Source organism: Pinus tabuliformis, chromosome 5_2 (genome assembly GCF_031772625.1).
Source record: "Pinus tabuliformis cultivar Carrire ecotype Pingquan chromosome 5_2, CPIR1, whole genome shotgun sequence".
Taxonomy (NCBI): Eukaryota; Viridiplantae; Streptophyta; class Pinopsida; order Pinales; family Pinaceae; genus Pinus; species Pinus tabuliformis.
Genome location: NC_142306.1, coordinates 653,593,537 through 653,610,152, shown reverse-complemented (window position 1 = coordinate 653,610,152; position 16,616 = coordinate 653,593,537). Strand labels below are relative to the sequence as shown.

Here is a 16,616-nt window from a genome sequence, read left to right as displayed (position 1 = left end):
AAGTTGCCTTTCAAAATATCAAGGACAATACCCATACACACTATCAAACTTAGCTTTTTGAAAACCACCACATAGTTGTAGTGCTGATATATAGAAGGAGACACTGAAGAAAATCGTTAATGCATATAGCATGGAATGGAAAGTAACGCCGATTCATCTGTAACTTCCCATTCTTATTGCAGCTTATAGTATACTAAATATTATCATATAAATGTGCATACGATGATCACAGTAGCGTATGGTGGACATCACCTGTTTACTGTTACATTTCAAACTTTCCCATTTCTGACTTGAATATTTCCATTGCTTCAAAGGGCAAGCATTTAATAACTCTGATGCCATTTTTTCTCTTATCATCTATATTTGTATTTGTAGGTCAAAACGAAAATGCAAACATGAACAACTGGAAAGATCACTAGACTCACATTCACCGCCTCACCCCAACCAAAATCCACTAGTGAGTATCCCAAGCAGTTCCAGTCAACAAATACAGTTCTATTGGGGAAGGAAGCTAAACTTCTAGTTTAGGGTCATGGAGCTCAAGAAAATCTATGGCAGACCAATGGTATTCATCTGTCAGCCTCGCCCTTTCTTCCTTCACCATTCTCAATAAATCCCAAAGCAAAGCCTCCAATACAGCTTTAGCAGAAACCGCAACGCAAGCACAGAAGAAACCGTTACCATAGTACCCCTTCGGGAGTGGTGGTTGGTACACCTTTCTCATGTTTACAGCAAAAATAAAATGTACTTCTTCATCAAAAGGAATTTTTAGAGCCTTCACCCTTGATTTCCACACGAATGCGGCCAAGGCTTCAAATGTTGAACAATATAAACACTCTCCATCATCTTTTTTCTTTCCTGCTAAAGTGTTAGATCAAAGCATACAAAATAAACAGTAGATTTATACTCAGAGACTTAGACGACAATAGAAAAGAATAATTTCAGAGATAGAAAAATGGAGAAACAACAAGATTACTCAATCAGAAACAGCGGAATAGATAAAACAATCACTGGAGAACATAAATCACTTTGCATTACGTAACAGGTCTGGACCTTGGCTTGCCTTCCTTAGCCAAAGAAATTACAAATTTATAGAGGCTGAAGAAGGATCTAGAATCTTGCATGTGATTTAGATGGAGATCTAGAAACTAATGGTGATGTAGAAAGATCTAGAATCCTGCATGAATTTGGCTTCACACTTAACATTCTCCCACTTGAAGCCAAATAAGAGTCATGAATCAAGTCACATCGAGTCCTACCATGCCTCTACATAACTCATGTTTATTTCGTGGTAGAATCTTATTGAGCTTATCAGCAGGGTTCCTATCTGTATGGATCTTTTCCAAAGATAACTGTTCTTCCTCCAACACATGCCGGATCCAATGGTACCTTAAGTCAATGTGCTTGGTTTTTTAATGAAATGTTGGGCTTTTTGCCAAGTGAATGGCACTCTGACTATCACAATATAACACATACTTGTCCTACTTTATTCCTATCTCTCCTAGGAATCGTTGCATCCAAAACATCTCTTTACAAGCTTCTATTGCAGCTATGTACTCTACTTATGTTGTAGAGAGGGCTACTATTCTTTGTAGCCTTGACACCCAAGATATTGATGCACCTGCAAATGTATACAAATAACCTGTAGTGGACTTTCTGGTGTCCATATCTCCAGCCATATTTGCATCTGTAAATCCTTGAAGCACAGTCTTATTATGACCAAAACATAAACAATAATGACTAGTACCCTTGAGATACCTCAAAACCCATTTTACTGCTTGCCAATGTTGTTTGCCTGGATTGGCAAGGAACCTGCTCACTACTCCCACTGAATACGCAATGTCCAGCCGTGTGCATACCATGGCATACATCAAGCTGCCAACTGCTGAAGCATAAGGAATCTTGCTCATCTCTTCCTTCTCCTTGTCATCACTGGGACATAATTCAATACTCAGCTTGAAGTGGGCTACAAGTGGTGTACCAACTGGCTTGGCATCCTTCATATTAAACCTGTTAAGCACCTTCTTGATATATTTTTCTTGTGACAGCCACAACCTTTTGTCTTTCCTATCACGCATAATCTGCATGCCCAATGTTTGTTGTGCTAGTCCCAAATCCTTCATTGCAAATTTTCTATCCAAATCTTTCTTCAACCTATTGATCTTATTCTTATCATGCCCAACAATCAACATGTCATCCACATATAACAATAATATGATATACTTTCCTTGATCATACCTCTTGATATAGACACAATGGTCAACTTATAACCTCTGAAAACCATGTTCCAACATGAATGAATCAAATTTCTTGTACCATTGTCGAGGTGCCTATTTCAACCCATAGAGACTCTTCTTCAACCTACAAACAAGGCCTTCTTTTCCTTTTTCTATGAAGCCTTCTGGCTGCTCCATATAATTTTCTTCCTCCAATTCACCATGAAGGAAAGCAGTTTTTACATCTAACTGTTCACATTCTAAGTCTAAAGTAGCAACTAGACCAAGAATGACTCTAATGGATGGCATTTTAACAACAGGTGAGAAAATTTCAGTGAAGTCAATACCTTCTTTTTGGGAAAAACCTTTCACCACCAACCTTGCTTTGTACCTCTCCTTCTTTTCATCACCTTCATGCTTAATTCTGTAAACTGATTTGTTTTGTAGATCCTTTCTACATTTTGGGAGGTTTACCAACTCCCAAGTTTTATTTTACAGCAAAGAGTTCATTTCTTCTTCCATTGCTTTATTTCATTCTTCACTGTGCTCAACATTACAAGCTTCTTGAAAACAATTAGGCTCACCTTCATCAGTCAACAAAATATAATTTGAAGGAGGATACCTTTGTGAAGGCTTATGAGGCCTAGAAGATCTGCAAACCAAATGTGGTGGTGCATTATCGGGTTGAATCTCCTGTAAGGGTTCCTACAAGATTCCTTCTTCTTGTTTTTCATCATTTTCCTCTTGTTGTTCTTCATGCTCCTAAATTTGCTGTTCATTTTCTTGCATTGGTGGGATGTTTTCCTACTACTCTTTGAACCTGTCAATAACCTTCTTGACCTCCAACTCACCTACAATCCTCTTGAACATTTCTGACTCATTAAATATAACATCCCTGCTTCTAATAATTTTATGTTTGACTGGATCCCATAAACGATAACCAAAATCTTCATCCGCATATCCCAAAAAAATGCATTTCATAGATTTATCATCTAGCTTAGTTCTATTTTCTTTGGAAATATGTACGAATGCTTCACATCCTAAGATTTTCAAGTGAGAATAATTCAAATTCTTACCAGTCCAAACTTCTTCAGGGATACCGCCATACAAGGCTGTAGTTGGAGACCTGTTTATGAGGTAGCAAGCGGTCCTGACTGCTTCAGCGCAAAAATTCTTCTCCAAACCGAATATGGACAACATACTTCGCACCTTTTCCATAATGGTGCGATTCATCCTTTCTGTGACACAATTCTGTTGAGGAGTACCAAGCACAGTCTTCTCATACTTTATGCCAAACTTGTTACAATATTCCTTAAATGCATTTGAGCAATATTCTCCACCATTATCTGTTCTTAAACGCTTCAGCAATTTGTTAGTCTCTCTTTCAACAATAACATGGAATTTTTGAAATATTCCAAACACTTCACTTTTATTTTTCATAAGATATGCCCAAACCTTCTTGGATGCATCATTTATAAATGTTACAAAATATGATGCTCCTTCTAATGATTTGATGTTAACAAGCCCAAACACATCTGAGTGTGCCAATTCTAACACATTTTTCTTTCTGTCATGGCCACCTCTACGGAATGAAACCCTTCTTTGTCTACCATATATACAATGCTCACAAAGATCAAGATTGTAGGATTTCAAACTTGGCAATAAATTTTTACCAACTAGGATTTTTAAGCCCTTCTCGCTCATGTGACCCAAACGCTTATGCCATAGACCTGCTAAATTTCCTTCTTTTGTGAGAGCAGCCAAATCTGATTTTTCTATCAGTGTATTCAATGTGTATAAAGTTCCTATCTTAGGTCCTTTGGCCATGACCAATGCTCCTCCGCTAATTTTCCAGCCTCCTTTTCCAAAGCTTATGGAATAGCCTTCATCATCCAGTCGTCCCATAGAGATTAAACTCATGCACATTTCTGGTGCATGCCTAACCTATTTCAAAAATATATTTTGTCCATCTTTCACTTGATCTGGACATCTCCCACTCCAACAATACTGGAAAAATGATTATTCCCCAAATGCACTCTACCATAATCACTAGGATTATATGAAACAAAACTATCTTTGAATGGGGTTACATGGTGAGATGCCCCAGATTCAAGGATCCAATCAAAGCTACTGCTAGATGTATATACACATGCATCCTTTATTAAAACAGTAAACAACACATCACCATATGTGGCTATAGCAGTAGTCTCACCTTCATTTGTGCCAGATGACTTGTGATTTGTATTAGATGGTCTCTGATCCTTTTGTCCTTTCTTCCAAAATCGACATTCTTTCTTCATATGCCTGGATTTGCCACAATGAAAGCAGATGATCCTTCTTCTCCTTGATTTTGATTAGCCTCTCAATGTTGATCGCCCTTGCCGGCCTCGATCCGTTCTCCTACCACGATTAGCTAGAGCTAGAGCTTCTCCTCCCTGGCTTTCCGCAATTGACTTGCGTCACAGTTCCTCATTCATTAAACTGCTGCTGACATCATCAAACTTCAGGGTCCCTGCAGTTATTGAAGTGCTCATAGCTACAATTAAATTTTCCTAACTGTCTGGCATAAAACACATTAGCAAAATAGCTCTAATTTGATCATCTAAAATGATTTTAACAGAGGCAAGCTGATTAGTAATAATATTAAATGCATTCAAGTGCTCAGCCACTAAAGCACCCTCCTTCATTTTGAGATTATAAAGCTTCTTCATCAAGAACACCTTGTTTGATGTCGTGTTCTTCTCATATAGATCATGGAGCTTCTTCCATAATCCTTCAGCCATATTTTCTCCGGACACATTGAAATACACATTCTTTGCTAGATATTGGCGCATTGTTTCATTCATCTTTCTATCTAGCTTATTCCATTCTTCATTTGTCATTGATGAGGGTTTCTTTGTTGTGCCCTGAATCGCAAATACCGATCTTTCAAAATCAGTATATCCTCCATCTGTGATTTCCATAGGGCAAAATTAGCCCCGCTCAACTTCTCCATATCTGTAACTGTTGTCTCCATTTTCAATATATTGATGCCCAAAAACAAAAACTCCACTTAAAATAAAACTTTAATTATTACTCTTTAAAATTTAGTAATAATGACCTTCCTACTTTTAAAATACCATTTTCAAAATTCATGCTCCTTTTTAAAATATACTTTTCAAAATTCCAACATATAATTATGTAAATATAAAAACATATATAATGTTTTAACCCTTTCACATTTCACACATACATATGTTGGTTTGTATACATGTAATTTTGATGAAAAAAATTAAGAGCCCCATGTAAAGCACTTATGCACTCCATGTTTTAGGCTTCATGGCACATTTCACCATATGCCCGCAGCTTTTTTATTTCTTGCAACAATTGTTTTAACATTCCTCAGCTCCTCAACTATTTCATGAACAAATCCTTTTCTTGGACTCTATTCTTTGCAGCGATTTCTGATTTCCTGGATAGATCCTTCAACAGCTCCAAAGGTAATAACCAACGTTTTTATGAAAGCTGCCAGAGTAAGGTGATAGCACTAAGTGGCTTGCATAGTGGATATTCCACCCTAGCTTCGATACGAGTGGTTAGATCAGAGCATACATAACACACAACAGATTTATACTCAGAGACTTAGATGACAATAACAAAGAATAATTTCAGAGACAGACAAATGGAGAAACAACAAGATTACTCAATCAGAAATAGCAGAATAGATAAAACAATCACTGGAGAATAGAAATCACTTTGCATTACGTAACAGGGCTGGACCTTGGCTTGCCTTCCTTGGCCAGAGAAATAACAAATTTATAGAGGTTGAAGAAAGATCTAGAATCCTACATGTGATTTAGATGGAGATCTAGAAACTAATGGCAATGTAGAAAGATCTAAAATCCTGCATGAATTTGGCTTCACACTTAACATAAAGCATTCTTCTCAATTTTATCTAGAGATTGAGCAGTGAGCACAAATAAGCCCAGCACTAATCCTCCTCCTGCATTTATGTTGATAAAGCTACTTCTGCGTGGATTAAAGCCAGCAAATTATTTGGGATCAAACTTTACTGTAAGTGGGCATCGTGGCTCAAGAATTTCTCTCTTCCATTGAGGTGTTACAGATAGAAGGGGCTCTCCGCTGGCAATATTAGCTACTGTGTTAAGAAATTGTGAGAATCCTAGTCCGTTAACCATGCAGTGTGAGAGGCCAAGACCGACAACGAACCCTCCACAATGAAAACGCGTCACCTTCGGCCCAAGAAGAACCGTAAATGGGATTCCGCTTTGAAAAGTTAATAACCATATGATGTTTAAAGCTTAGAGACGAAAAATAAAATATTTGTATCAACAGACATTGTGGCTAGATCGTCAAACTCAGTGATGGATACATATATATTTATGGGTGATAGAACTTTTTTCATAAATTCAAAGTTTTTGTGTTTGGAATATGCTTTAAAACAGTTTGTTAAAACAATTTTTATTTATAATTTTACATTATCTGAGTTTTTCCTAATAATATTATATATTAATAAATATAAAAAATAACATTTAAAATTAACACATCCCATTAATCGATCATTATATTATGTTGACTTTTTACTTTATATTCAAAATAATCCAAATCAAAATTAAATAAATGAAATTTAGTTAACAAAGTAAAATTAGATATCAATCTTTTAATATCATGTGATTTTAATAACATGGTGAAAATTAAATATTTTTTTTTTTAATGGTTAAATGTTTCAAACTAACCAATGTGATTACTCATTAAAATTAGATAAATCAACAAAAAATGATATTAAGAAAATTATATGTCTTAAAAATTTTATTAGGTTAATTTTTCACTTTCTATTAAAAATAATCTAAATCTTAATAAATTAATTTGACAAAGGAAAATTCGCGGTTCACTCTTTGGTTTATACATAAATGATCAATTAATTTTTTTTAATCATCATTTATAAGAATATATATTTTAAATATATGATTTTGTTTATTAAATTAAGTTAATTGATTAAATTTATTGACAAAATAAAATTTTAAATGTATAAAATAATAGTAAATATCAAATTTAAAATTAAAATTATATAAAGATAATTAATTGAATAAATAAAAATATACACATGAAAAATAATAATTGAGGAAGTAAATTATTATATAAAATTTATAAATAAATAAAAAATTAAATATGTTATATTTTCAAATTATCACAATTTTAATTAATAAAAGATTAAATATGAAAGTTAGTAGAATAGATCGTGGTGAGATATATTGTTAAGTGATTTTGTGATACGAAGGTCATTATTTTGAAATTCGTGACCAGCCATGTTAAAGGGAGTTGTGGCCCAAGGCAAATGCCATGCTCGAGTAATTCTGACTACTTAAATACACATAAGCCCTAGTTTCTCAAGCCACAAATCAAACATTAATATAATCTCTTAAAATATCCATCATATTTTCTAAATATTCATAAATAATTATTATAATAAAATTAAAATAATAACAAACATCTGATAGCATAATTTTTATTCTCTTCTCGAAGTATTTCAACATTTAATTATCCATGCTATATACTGCACCGGATCATTCTTACATGGATTCATTTGGAACCATATCTGCACGGAAACTAATAATTATGAAAAACTATGCTATATATTTTTAGTATCTATCAAACTTCCGAAATATTCAAAACTTTATAATTAAATAAATTATGTGGAGATATTATGAAAATTATGCAAACGGTTAGTTACGGGTTGCCGTCACATTCCCTTTCTGCACAGGTATACAAGGCTTTCAACCTTTATCTGATGTGAGATGTGAGATCACTTTACTGTGCCGTACCACAGCTATTACAAATTCATAATATGCTTATGGCTTTAAGTTTGATTTATTTGTTTGCAAGACAGCAATTTTTCAAAGGATAGATCGCGTTTTGCAAAACGAGTTTGCGACAAAGACTGGTATGGTTTTTGATTCAATGTGAACAGCGACACTGCATTTCTATTGCATTTAGGACACTTTGACATTTAGCAGAAGGTTTCTGTTGGCTTCGAAATGTCCCACGTGATATCCACGTTTCTATGGATATTTTGGATTGCGATTAGGCTCCAGCATACTTCACTAAAGGTCAAACTGGTCTCGAGTGTTATTAACGTTGTATTATCTAAGCGTTCTGGAGATGTTCCAGAGGTAGCTGACTGATTGAAAGAATTTTAATCTAGGGGAGGGGCGCTAATAACTTTGTGCATTTCCTTCCACCTTAGCTACCGGCACGTGGCTCTCATAGACGCTCCTATGACACTTGTTTGACATGTTGTGCCACGTGTTGTAGTGGGTGCCAAGGTTTATAACCCTCATTTTAACCCTTTTCACCCCTTGCTTCCGCCTATTTGCCACGATGTCTACTCTGCTCTGTGTATTTTTGTTTGGGTCCGGTGTTAGGGCGAAGCACTCCGCTTACGGTGGCACGGGACGGGTCCATTCCCTGTGCGGCATGTCCGCCATTGTTGGCCTGCTAACCCTGCTTAAATGCTTGCACACACTCGTTATCTGTACAAGGTTTCCACTGTTCTTGTTTCATTCTGTTTGCCAGTCTTGTTCATTCTGGATCACTGAGGGTTTGCACATACCTTGGTGGTTGTTTCATTCGCGCAACCTATTGTTTGGGAAGGAGCTAGTGCCAATCTCTAGCCAGTTCAAGGTTACAGGTAAATTTACAAGTTTTTGATGGTTTTTGTTTCACATTGTCTTCAATATTTATGCCATTTCCTAATTTCCTATTTTTCCATGTTTTCCAAGTTGGTTGCAGGTATGGTGAGCTTTAAAGAACGTCTGGCAAGCTCTGGAGAAGGTTTTGACATGAAAGACTCTTGGACATGGCTTCTACATTTATTCGGTAGGAAAAATCCTACCAGCCATTGCCATTGTGTTTTTGAACACCTCACTTTCTGTGTTTTTCAACTCCTCACCTTCCTATTGGAAATTTTGTTATTTTTTCTCTTGGAGTTTCAATCACTTTGTGTTTAATTAGTGTCCCATTGCATTTCATAAGGTTTTGCAGGTTTAGGGTTTTGAGGGTTTTGCAGGTTTAGGGTTTTGAGGGTTTTGCAGGTTTAGGGTTTTGTGTGCTTTGGCTTTCCTGCTTCGTAAGTCCTCAGTCTTTACTCCAAATTTCATAAACTATTTTCTTATTGTAACTGTCATTCTGCTCTGCAATTGATTCATTCTGGCCTGTGTATTTGTCCTATCTTAGCGTAAACAATAGGGTGTGTAAATTTATTCGTTTCAAATGGAATTTGTTCGAATGCAACTTTATCATATTTGGGTGAATTGGGTTTTGCACTGATTCATATTCTGTTGGATATTTTTGTTGCTTATGCCTAATGTGAATGTACGAGTTTTGATGTTTATGCTATACATTGGATTTAACTCGTACTGTATTCCCAAATAGATTGATTTATAAGTTGTGGTGGTGGAACATTGTTAATTGAGTTTCGATATGGTTACATCGTTTATAGTTTTCTTTAGGCCATCATGTGTTGCCTGAGTCAGTTATAATTTAATTTGTATTTGGTATATTTTAATGAACCACAAAGTTATATGGAAGCATGGCCTGTGTATTTATCCTATCTTAGCTTAAACAATAGGGTGTGTAAATTTATTCATTTCGGATGGAATTTGTTCGGATGCAACTTTATCATGTTTGAGTGAATTGGGTTTTGCACTGATTCATATTCTATTGGATATTTTTGTTGCTTATGCCTAATGTGAATGTACGAGTTTTGATGTTTATGCTACACATTGGATTTAACTCGTAGTATGTTCCAAGATAGATTGATCTATAAGTTGTGTTGGTGGAAGATTGTTAATTAAGTTCTGGTATGGTTACATCGTTTATAGTTTTCTTTAGGCCATCATGTGTTGCTTGAGACAGTTATAATTTAATTTGTATTTGGTATATTTTAATGAACCACAAAGTTATTGGCAACAATTGTAACAAGCAAAAACATTTTCTTAAGGCATTTAAATCTAATATTTAAATGTGGATATTTGAGCATGCTAAAGAGTAGCAATGAATCAATTCAAAAACTTGAAATTGGACAGTTGGAAGTGTCAAGTATAAAGATTGATATTTAGCAAAATAAACTGCCAATAAACTTATAACAGAGGAAACCATGTGTTGGAGGCATGCTCTTGAAAGTAAACTAACAAGCTAGCCAACCTTTTTCCTTCCACAAAATATAGGGTACCATCAAAGGGATCAATGTAATTGACAACAAAAAGGTGGCTAATTACATTGGAACTAAGCAAAAAGGAGTAGCAGGAGTAGCTATGGTGAAGTAGAATTTGTCCTCCAAGCCAAGGCAAAACCAACAGTTCTCACAAATAAAGCATTGTGAACTTTTTAATGGATTTGAACTTGCAAGCAACACACTCATCAGATTGATTATGCTTACACAATTGCGTTTATGCATCTCAATCAGATCGCTGTTACATGATGTGGTAGAGAACCTACTTGCAGCAAACTACCTTTAGCCATAGAACACTTTGTCCATCCTAACATTGGGAAGTTCATTTGGGTGATCTCTGGCCATCTTAGATGCCATTAAATAGATTGGTGTGGATCTGTGTTCTTTTAATGGTTAGAAATGTTGGGGTATGTAGGGTTTATGGTGCCAATTATTTCCAATGACAGTGTATGCATGGATGTATAGAGGGCCATTTTGGCCCATCTTATGGACAATATTATACTTGAACACTTGTTCATTTTTTCTCATGTTCACTATTGGAGCCATTTCCTATGGCCCTGCGTTTTTGTCTACAAGGGATGAATGTTAACCATTTCCTGCGTATTGCTATTTCAGTGGCTCTGAATCTTTGTTCTTTTACACTTTTGGTCTATGCTCTCAGTAACAAATGACCAATTTAATTGAAAATTTGAGTTGAATTTTCGTCAAGGAGGTAGTCCATTCAGGGTTTTACACTTGTTGTGTGTTGTTAGGTCTGTTAGTTTTAATTTTTTCTAGTAGATTTAGGTTTTCAGATGCTATGTATATTTTCTGTGGTAATTTTGCATTCAAATATTTTGATTTCTTTTACTGGTACTTTTGGTATTGGTTAATTTTTTCAATGATTTTAATATATTGTAAATAATGAAGTTGATTGACTTGTTTCAGATTTTTGCTCAACAAAAATGAGGGTTTTTTGTGTGTACTATTTGAAAAGATGCAAGATTTTTCCAGAGGAAAAAACTGTAATTTTCATTCATTTGTAATGGTTCAAAGTTACTTTCTGTAGACACATTTCTGTTGTGTTTTCTTGATGTTTATGATTATCAGTTCAGTGATATTTTTTCATAGCTTCCAGAGAGGATTTTTATACATTGTTCAACCAAAAAAGACGAGTGAATAGACTCCTTTCATAATGTTGTGTGCAACCAGACAGCATATGGAGAGTTCAAAATGTATAGTAGAAAATGAAAGGGATGCAAGTAGTCAATTATCTTCCTTCCCGTGCAAGGAAATCCCTGAAATGTTTTATGTTTTAATTATAGGTATTATGTGCATTATCTGTTGTTTCATCATGAAGTATTGCTACAATCTCATGAAATGTAAACTAAAAATGTTGTCATTGTTTCACTTGTGTAAACCATTTGGTGTGTAGATGCATAACAAAAAATCCCATTTGCATTCTCATGTAAGATTTCTACATTATAATAAACTATAGATGTTCCTTCTAAAATGGATTTTAGTTACAATGCCGCCCACAATATGAAATAAAACAACCTAGGTTGTAATCGAAAATGTTTTTCTGACAAGAGAAAGATACAATCCATCCAAAATCCACATCATAATGTAGTTACAACCAAAAACATATGACACCCATATTTTTTATGGCCCTGAGAATCTTGAGTGCCAAAACTCCCCAAGTTACCTTCTTGAGCCAGGTGGGTTGGCTTACCTAAAAAGGGTTGATTAGGAAATGGTTGATTGTTGACATATGATTGAGTCCAATTTGCAGCTTCCAACTATGGAGGTATTGAGTACCCATACCTCACATTTGCACTACTGACCCCTGCATTAAGTGGAGGTGTGTAATGAGCATACATAGAATTGACACCTCCTCTGGTAGGAATAAGGCAAGTGGGTAAACCCTCAGTTTGATAGTGAGGCACTTGAATGTTTATGAGATCTTGGAATAATGGTGTATTATCTGCAATGGAGTCCAATGAGTTTGAAATAAACCTGGTTTCATCAGTTATGTTTGCATTATTCTCAACCATATTGATCATCCCTTGATCCTTTTCAAGCATTTGTTGTGCATTTCTTGATTCCTTTTCCTATTTTGCCATTTGTTTTTGTTGGTCCTTAACTTGCCTTGCTTTATCTCTTCCAAGCCTTTCATCTACTCAATGTTGCGCTGCAACAATCCTTGTTGCCTTCTTCTCCTTGACTAGATCCTTCTTCTTCTATTTTAATTATTTCATTTCAAATTTCTCTTTTTCGGACTCAACTAATAGGTTTATATAGTCCTCTGAGGTAAGTAACTGGGAGCTTCGGCCCAAATGAATACTACCCGGTGTACCTTGTTTTTTTTTTCATTGATACTCTCTCTACTGGTAGCTTTAGGAACCACCCAAGTATCTTCTCCACCCCTCCCACGTACATGTCATTGATTAGTACTTCCCTTTCAGTATCTGATGGAACTGATTGAACTATATAATTATCTTCATTTGATGCCCCATTATGTGCTTCATCTTCTTCCATTGATTTGTTGTCTACAAAAAAATGAACAATTTCACTGTTCAATTCTATTGGTTATGAGGGCATGTTCATGCTTTGTTCATTGGTTGTTGAGACACTATGTGCATTCATATTAATCATTGCTTCTACTAGCCATGACAGTGGTGTTACTTGGCTTGGAAATGTCAATTGGTCACTATCAACTGCATGTTAAACAATGTCATTAACAATATCAATAGCAGGAGTTTCATGTTCTTGAGCTAGTGGAACGATCTCCATGTTACTGCAGATTTGTTCATGGTTATACTATGTTTCACATACAGTTTCATCATCTTCATCATATAAGTGTCCTTGAGAGAGGGAAATCTTATTACCAGCTGTAACCACATCATCTTAGTCATCTACTTCTTGCACTTCAACACCTGTTTGGGCATTCCCTTCTTCTTGACCATCCACATGAAACACCTAGCTACAACCAGTATCATGCATAAGAGCAACATAGTTCAGTGGCCAAATTCGTGTCCTCTTAAAGATAGCCTTGATATTTGATGGTGTCAAAGCCCTTTTAAAATCTTTACTTGCAAGCTCTGCTAGCTCGAATCTTTTCACCTCAACCCCTGGATTCTTTGCCATCCATGTAGCACGCTCCGACCTGAAATAGTTCTTGAAAGGGCCAAATACACTAACATCAAGGGGTTGTAGTCTGTGATTGGTATGAGTGGGCAATGTTAACATGTCAATGCCTAAATTGTTTGCTTTCTCAATTGTTTGTACAGCCATGTGGCTCCCATGGCCATCTAATATCAATAGGTGTCTTTTATTAGGCGAGACACCACCTGGTACCGATGCAGCAAAGTGAAAAAGCCAACTTAAAAAAGGTTCTTTAGTCATCCATGCATGGGGATGTGCAGCCATGCATGCACCTAGTTCACAGTTATGTATATAGTTTTTCAGTTGATTTTTACCTTTGAATAGATAAACCCTGGGATTGAAGTAACAATTGCATTGACACAACATAAAATAGTTATCCACTCCCTACTCTTAGGAAAAATCTTTGGCACATTTCGGCTCCCTCTCTTTGAAAGTTCCCACATGCCACAATTCCTCCCTACCTGTAAACCTATTTCATCACACTCCCATATATGGTTTGCTCCATAAGAATGTTTATCGTAAGCACTAGAAAGTGTGTCATAGAACTTCTGCACAACTGAAAGACACAAATTTATTTCTCTGTCTCTGTCAAGGCCCTCAGAAGTACGCAATACAAGTTCTGGCTACCTTTTTTTAAACCCAAACCACCATGATTTACGAGGAAAACCATCTTTGAATGGGTTTGGCCTCCCTTAACAGATTTGAGCAACTATGGATTTGAGTTGTATCAACTCTAGCCCATGTCCCAATTGGGCCATCTCTTTACACCACTCAACCACCTCGGCCTCCTCCTCCTCAGTCATAACTATAAGAGGCCCTCTACGTTTTGTATGAGTCAGTCCATTTATCCAATAATGTATTGATGAGGGAGGAATACCATGTTTTTTTGTAGATGCCTGAACTGAGTATCCATTAAACTCTATGTCGTCAATTGCAACTAACATTTCTTCTTTTTTCCATCCTCTTATAGCACTAATATTTTTAGTTGAACTTGCCCCTTGGACTATTGTTGATGGTGGTTCTGTGGTTGATGCTGTGATAACATCAGCTTTAGTCGCATGGTCATCCTCAACAATGTTCCTTGGGGCATTGTTGACATTGACATCACCTGGCCTGTCCTCATCAGACGATGTGCATCACAGCTGCACACCCCTTGTCACTCTCCTGCCACTTCTTCTGGTATGAGAAAAATAACTACCTTTTGCCATACTAGATGTAGTAACCTGTAAAATTATTGCATGCATTTAGATAAGAATATTTGTAAATTATGTTTTTATACAAGGCAAAAATACTTCTGCTTTATTACAAGAAATTATCAACATGTATGTTAGTATCCTTGAAAAATCAAATACACAGAATCATTTTGTTGTATGTCTTCAAAATTATCAGTGATTGTTGTTTTGATAGCTTATCTTTACACTTAAAATACCATGACCGTATTGATTACTATTGTTATGCATTTCCCAACAATGCCTCTTGTTCGGTTTGACTAAAAATATTGTTTTGTTGTTTTGATAACTTGTCTTTACAGTTAAGATACCACGAGAAGATCTGGTAGTTATTGTTGTTTGAATTAATTTTTTTAGACTCCTATTTGCTATCGCAATTGAATTCATTCACGACCCTCGCTGTCTCACCAAGTGGACTTGCATAATTCCTTCTAGGTCTACTCTAGGTCTGTTCTTCGATAATGAGGGTGAAGTTAGATATAAATATAGGCTGTTGTTTGGTAGAGGGTGCATGCATGTGTCACCTTCAGTGAACTAGAGCGTTTCTTTTGTAGGTCTTCAGATCAGCCTCCCATTCAATTAAACATCTAGTTAACTTCTAAGTTCAATTTAGTTCTAGTTCCTCCCACTACAACATATCCCTCTTAACATTCATTATCTAATTTTTTTTTTTTTTTTCCTGTAAGGATGCACTTCTCCAGAAATGGATCTTTGGATATCAAGGAGTTATCATTGGCCAAACCAAGCATGGTATTTAATTTGACCAAGGCTCCAACTAGAGACCCCCTGAAGCACTCTTGATCACAACTTGGCACCACAACAATTTTTTTCCTCATGTCGCTTACAGTTGAAGTTTATAGTCATGTAAACATTCATTTCAACTACAACTCTTATTTGTATCTTGTCTACATATATAAGAGAGGCCATTCTTTTTTCTTAAATCAGGAAAAGATATTATCAATTTTTAAAGTTTTGAGTAATTATTGACCTCATATATCAAATTAGATAAAGTGAATAGGAGTAATGAGGGTGTAGTTGGATAGAAATACAAGCTGCTGTTTGGTAGAGGGTGCATGCATGTGTCACCTTCAGTGAACTAGAGTGTTGCTTTTGTAGGTCTTCAGATCAGCCTCCCATTCAGTTAAACATCTAGTTAAGTTCTAAGTTCAATTCAGTTCTAGTTCCTCCCACTAGTTCTAGTTCTAGTTCATCAGAACTCGCATCATAAGATCCTTGTTGAATAACATGTAAAATATGGACATGTATTCAACCCATTCAATCTAGTTGATAAATTTTCATTACATGGCTAACTAGCCTCAGTTCCTGTTTCCATTTCTTCTTTTCAATGTTGATCATCCTTTTCTTGTTTAAGAACACATTTAGACTTTAGCATAATAGGAAAGAAAGATATCTATAACAAGTGATTCTAGGGTATAGAAAGTGATTAGTCAACGAGTTTACTAAGCATCAACTTTTTTGGTTCTCTGTTTGCTTTTCTTCAATTCTTTAAAAATCTTCCTTGCCACATTTGCAATAGTTTGATGTTGGTTGTGCCTTCTTTGTGGTCCTTCATTCTGATAGGTTTCCCCTTGTGTACAACAACCTTCCAATAGGGCCCTTCCGCTGCTTCTTGTTCATTTGTTTATGTTATTTTCTTCCTTTTACATTGTTTTGTTTGCTTTTTGATCATATTTCAAGAATTATCTAAACCCCCATTTCCTTTTGTCCTTTCAAATTTTTCTTAACTTTATTTTCCAGGTCTTGTTTATGCTACCATTAGTCTTGATGATGTTTATT

At 35.7% G+C, this 16,616-nt stretch overlaps 1 pseudogene; it reads right to left on the bottom strand.

Moving 5' to 3' along the window:
* Positions 1-262: 262 nt before the first annotated feature.
* Positions 263-8,481, bottom strand: LOC149160751 (10-deacetylbaccatin III 10-O-acetyltransferase-like; annotated as a pseudogene).
* Between the last annotated feature and the right edge of the window lie 8,135 nt (positions 8,482-16,616).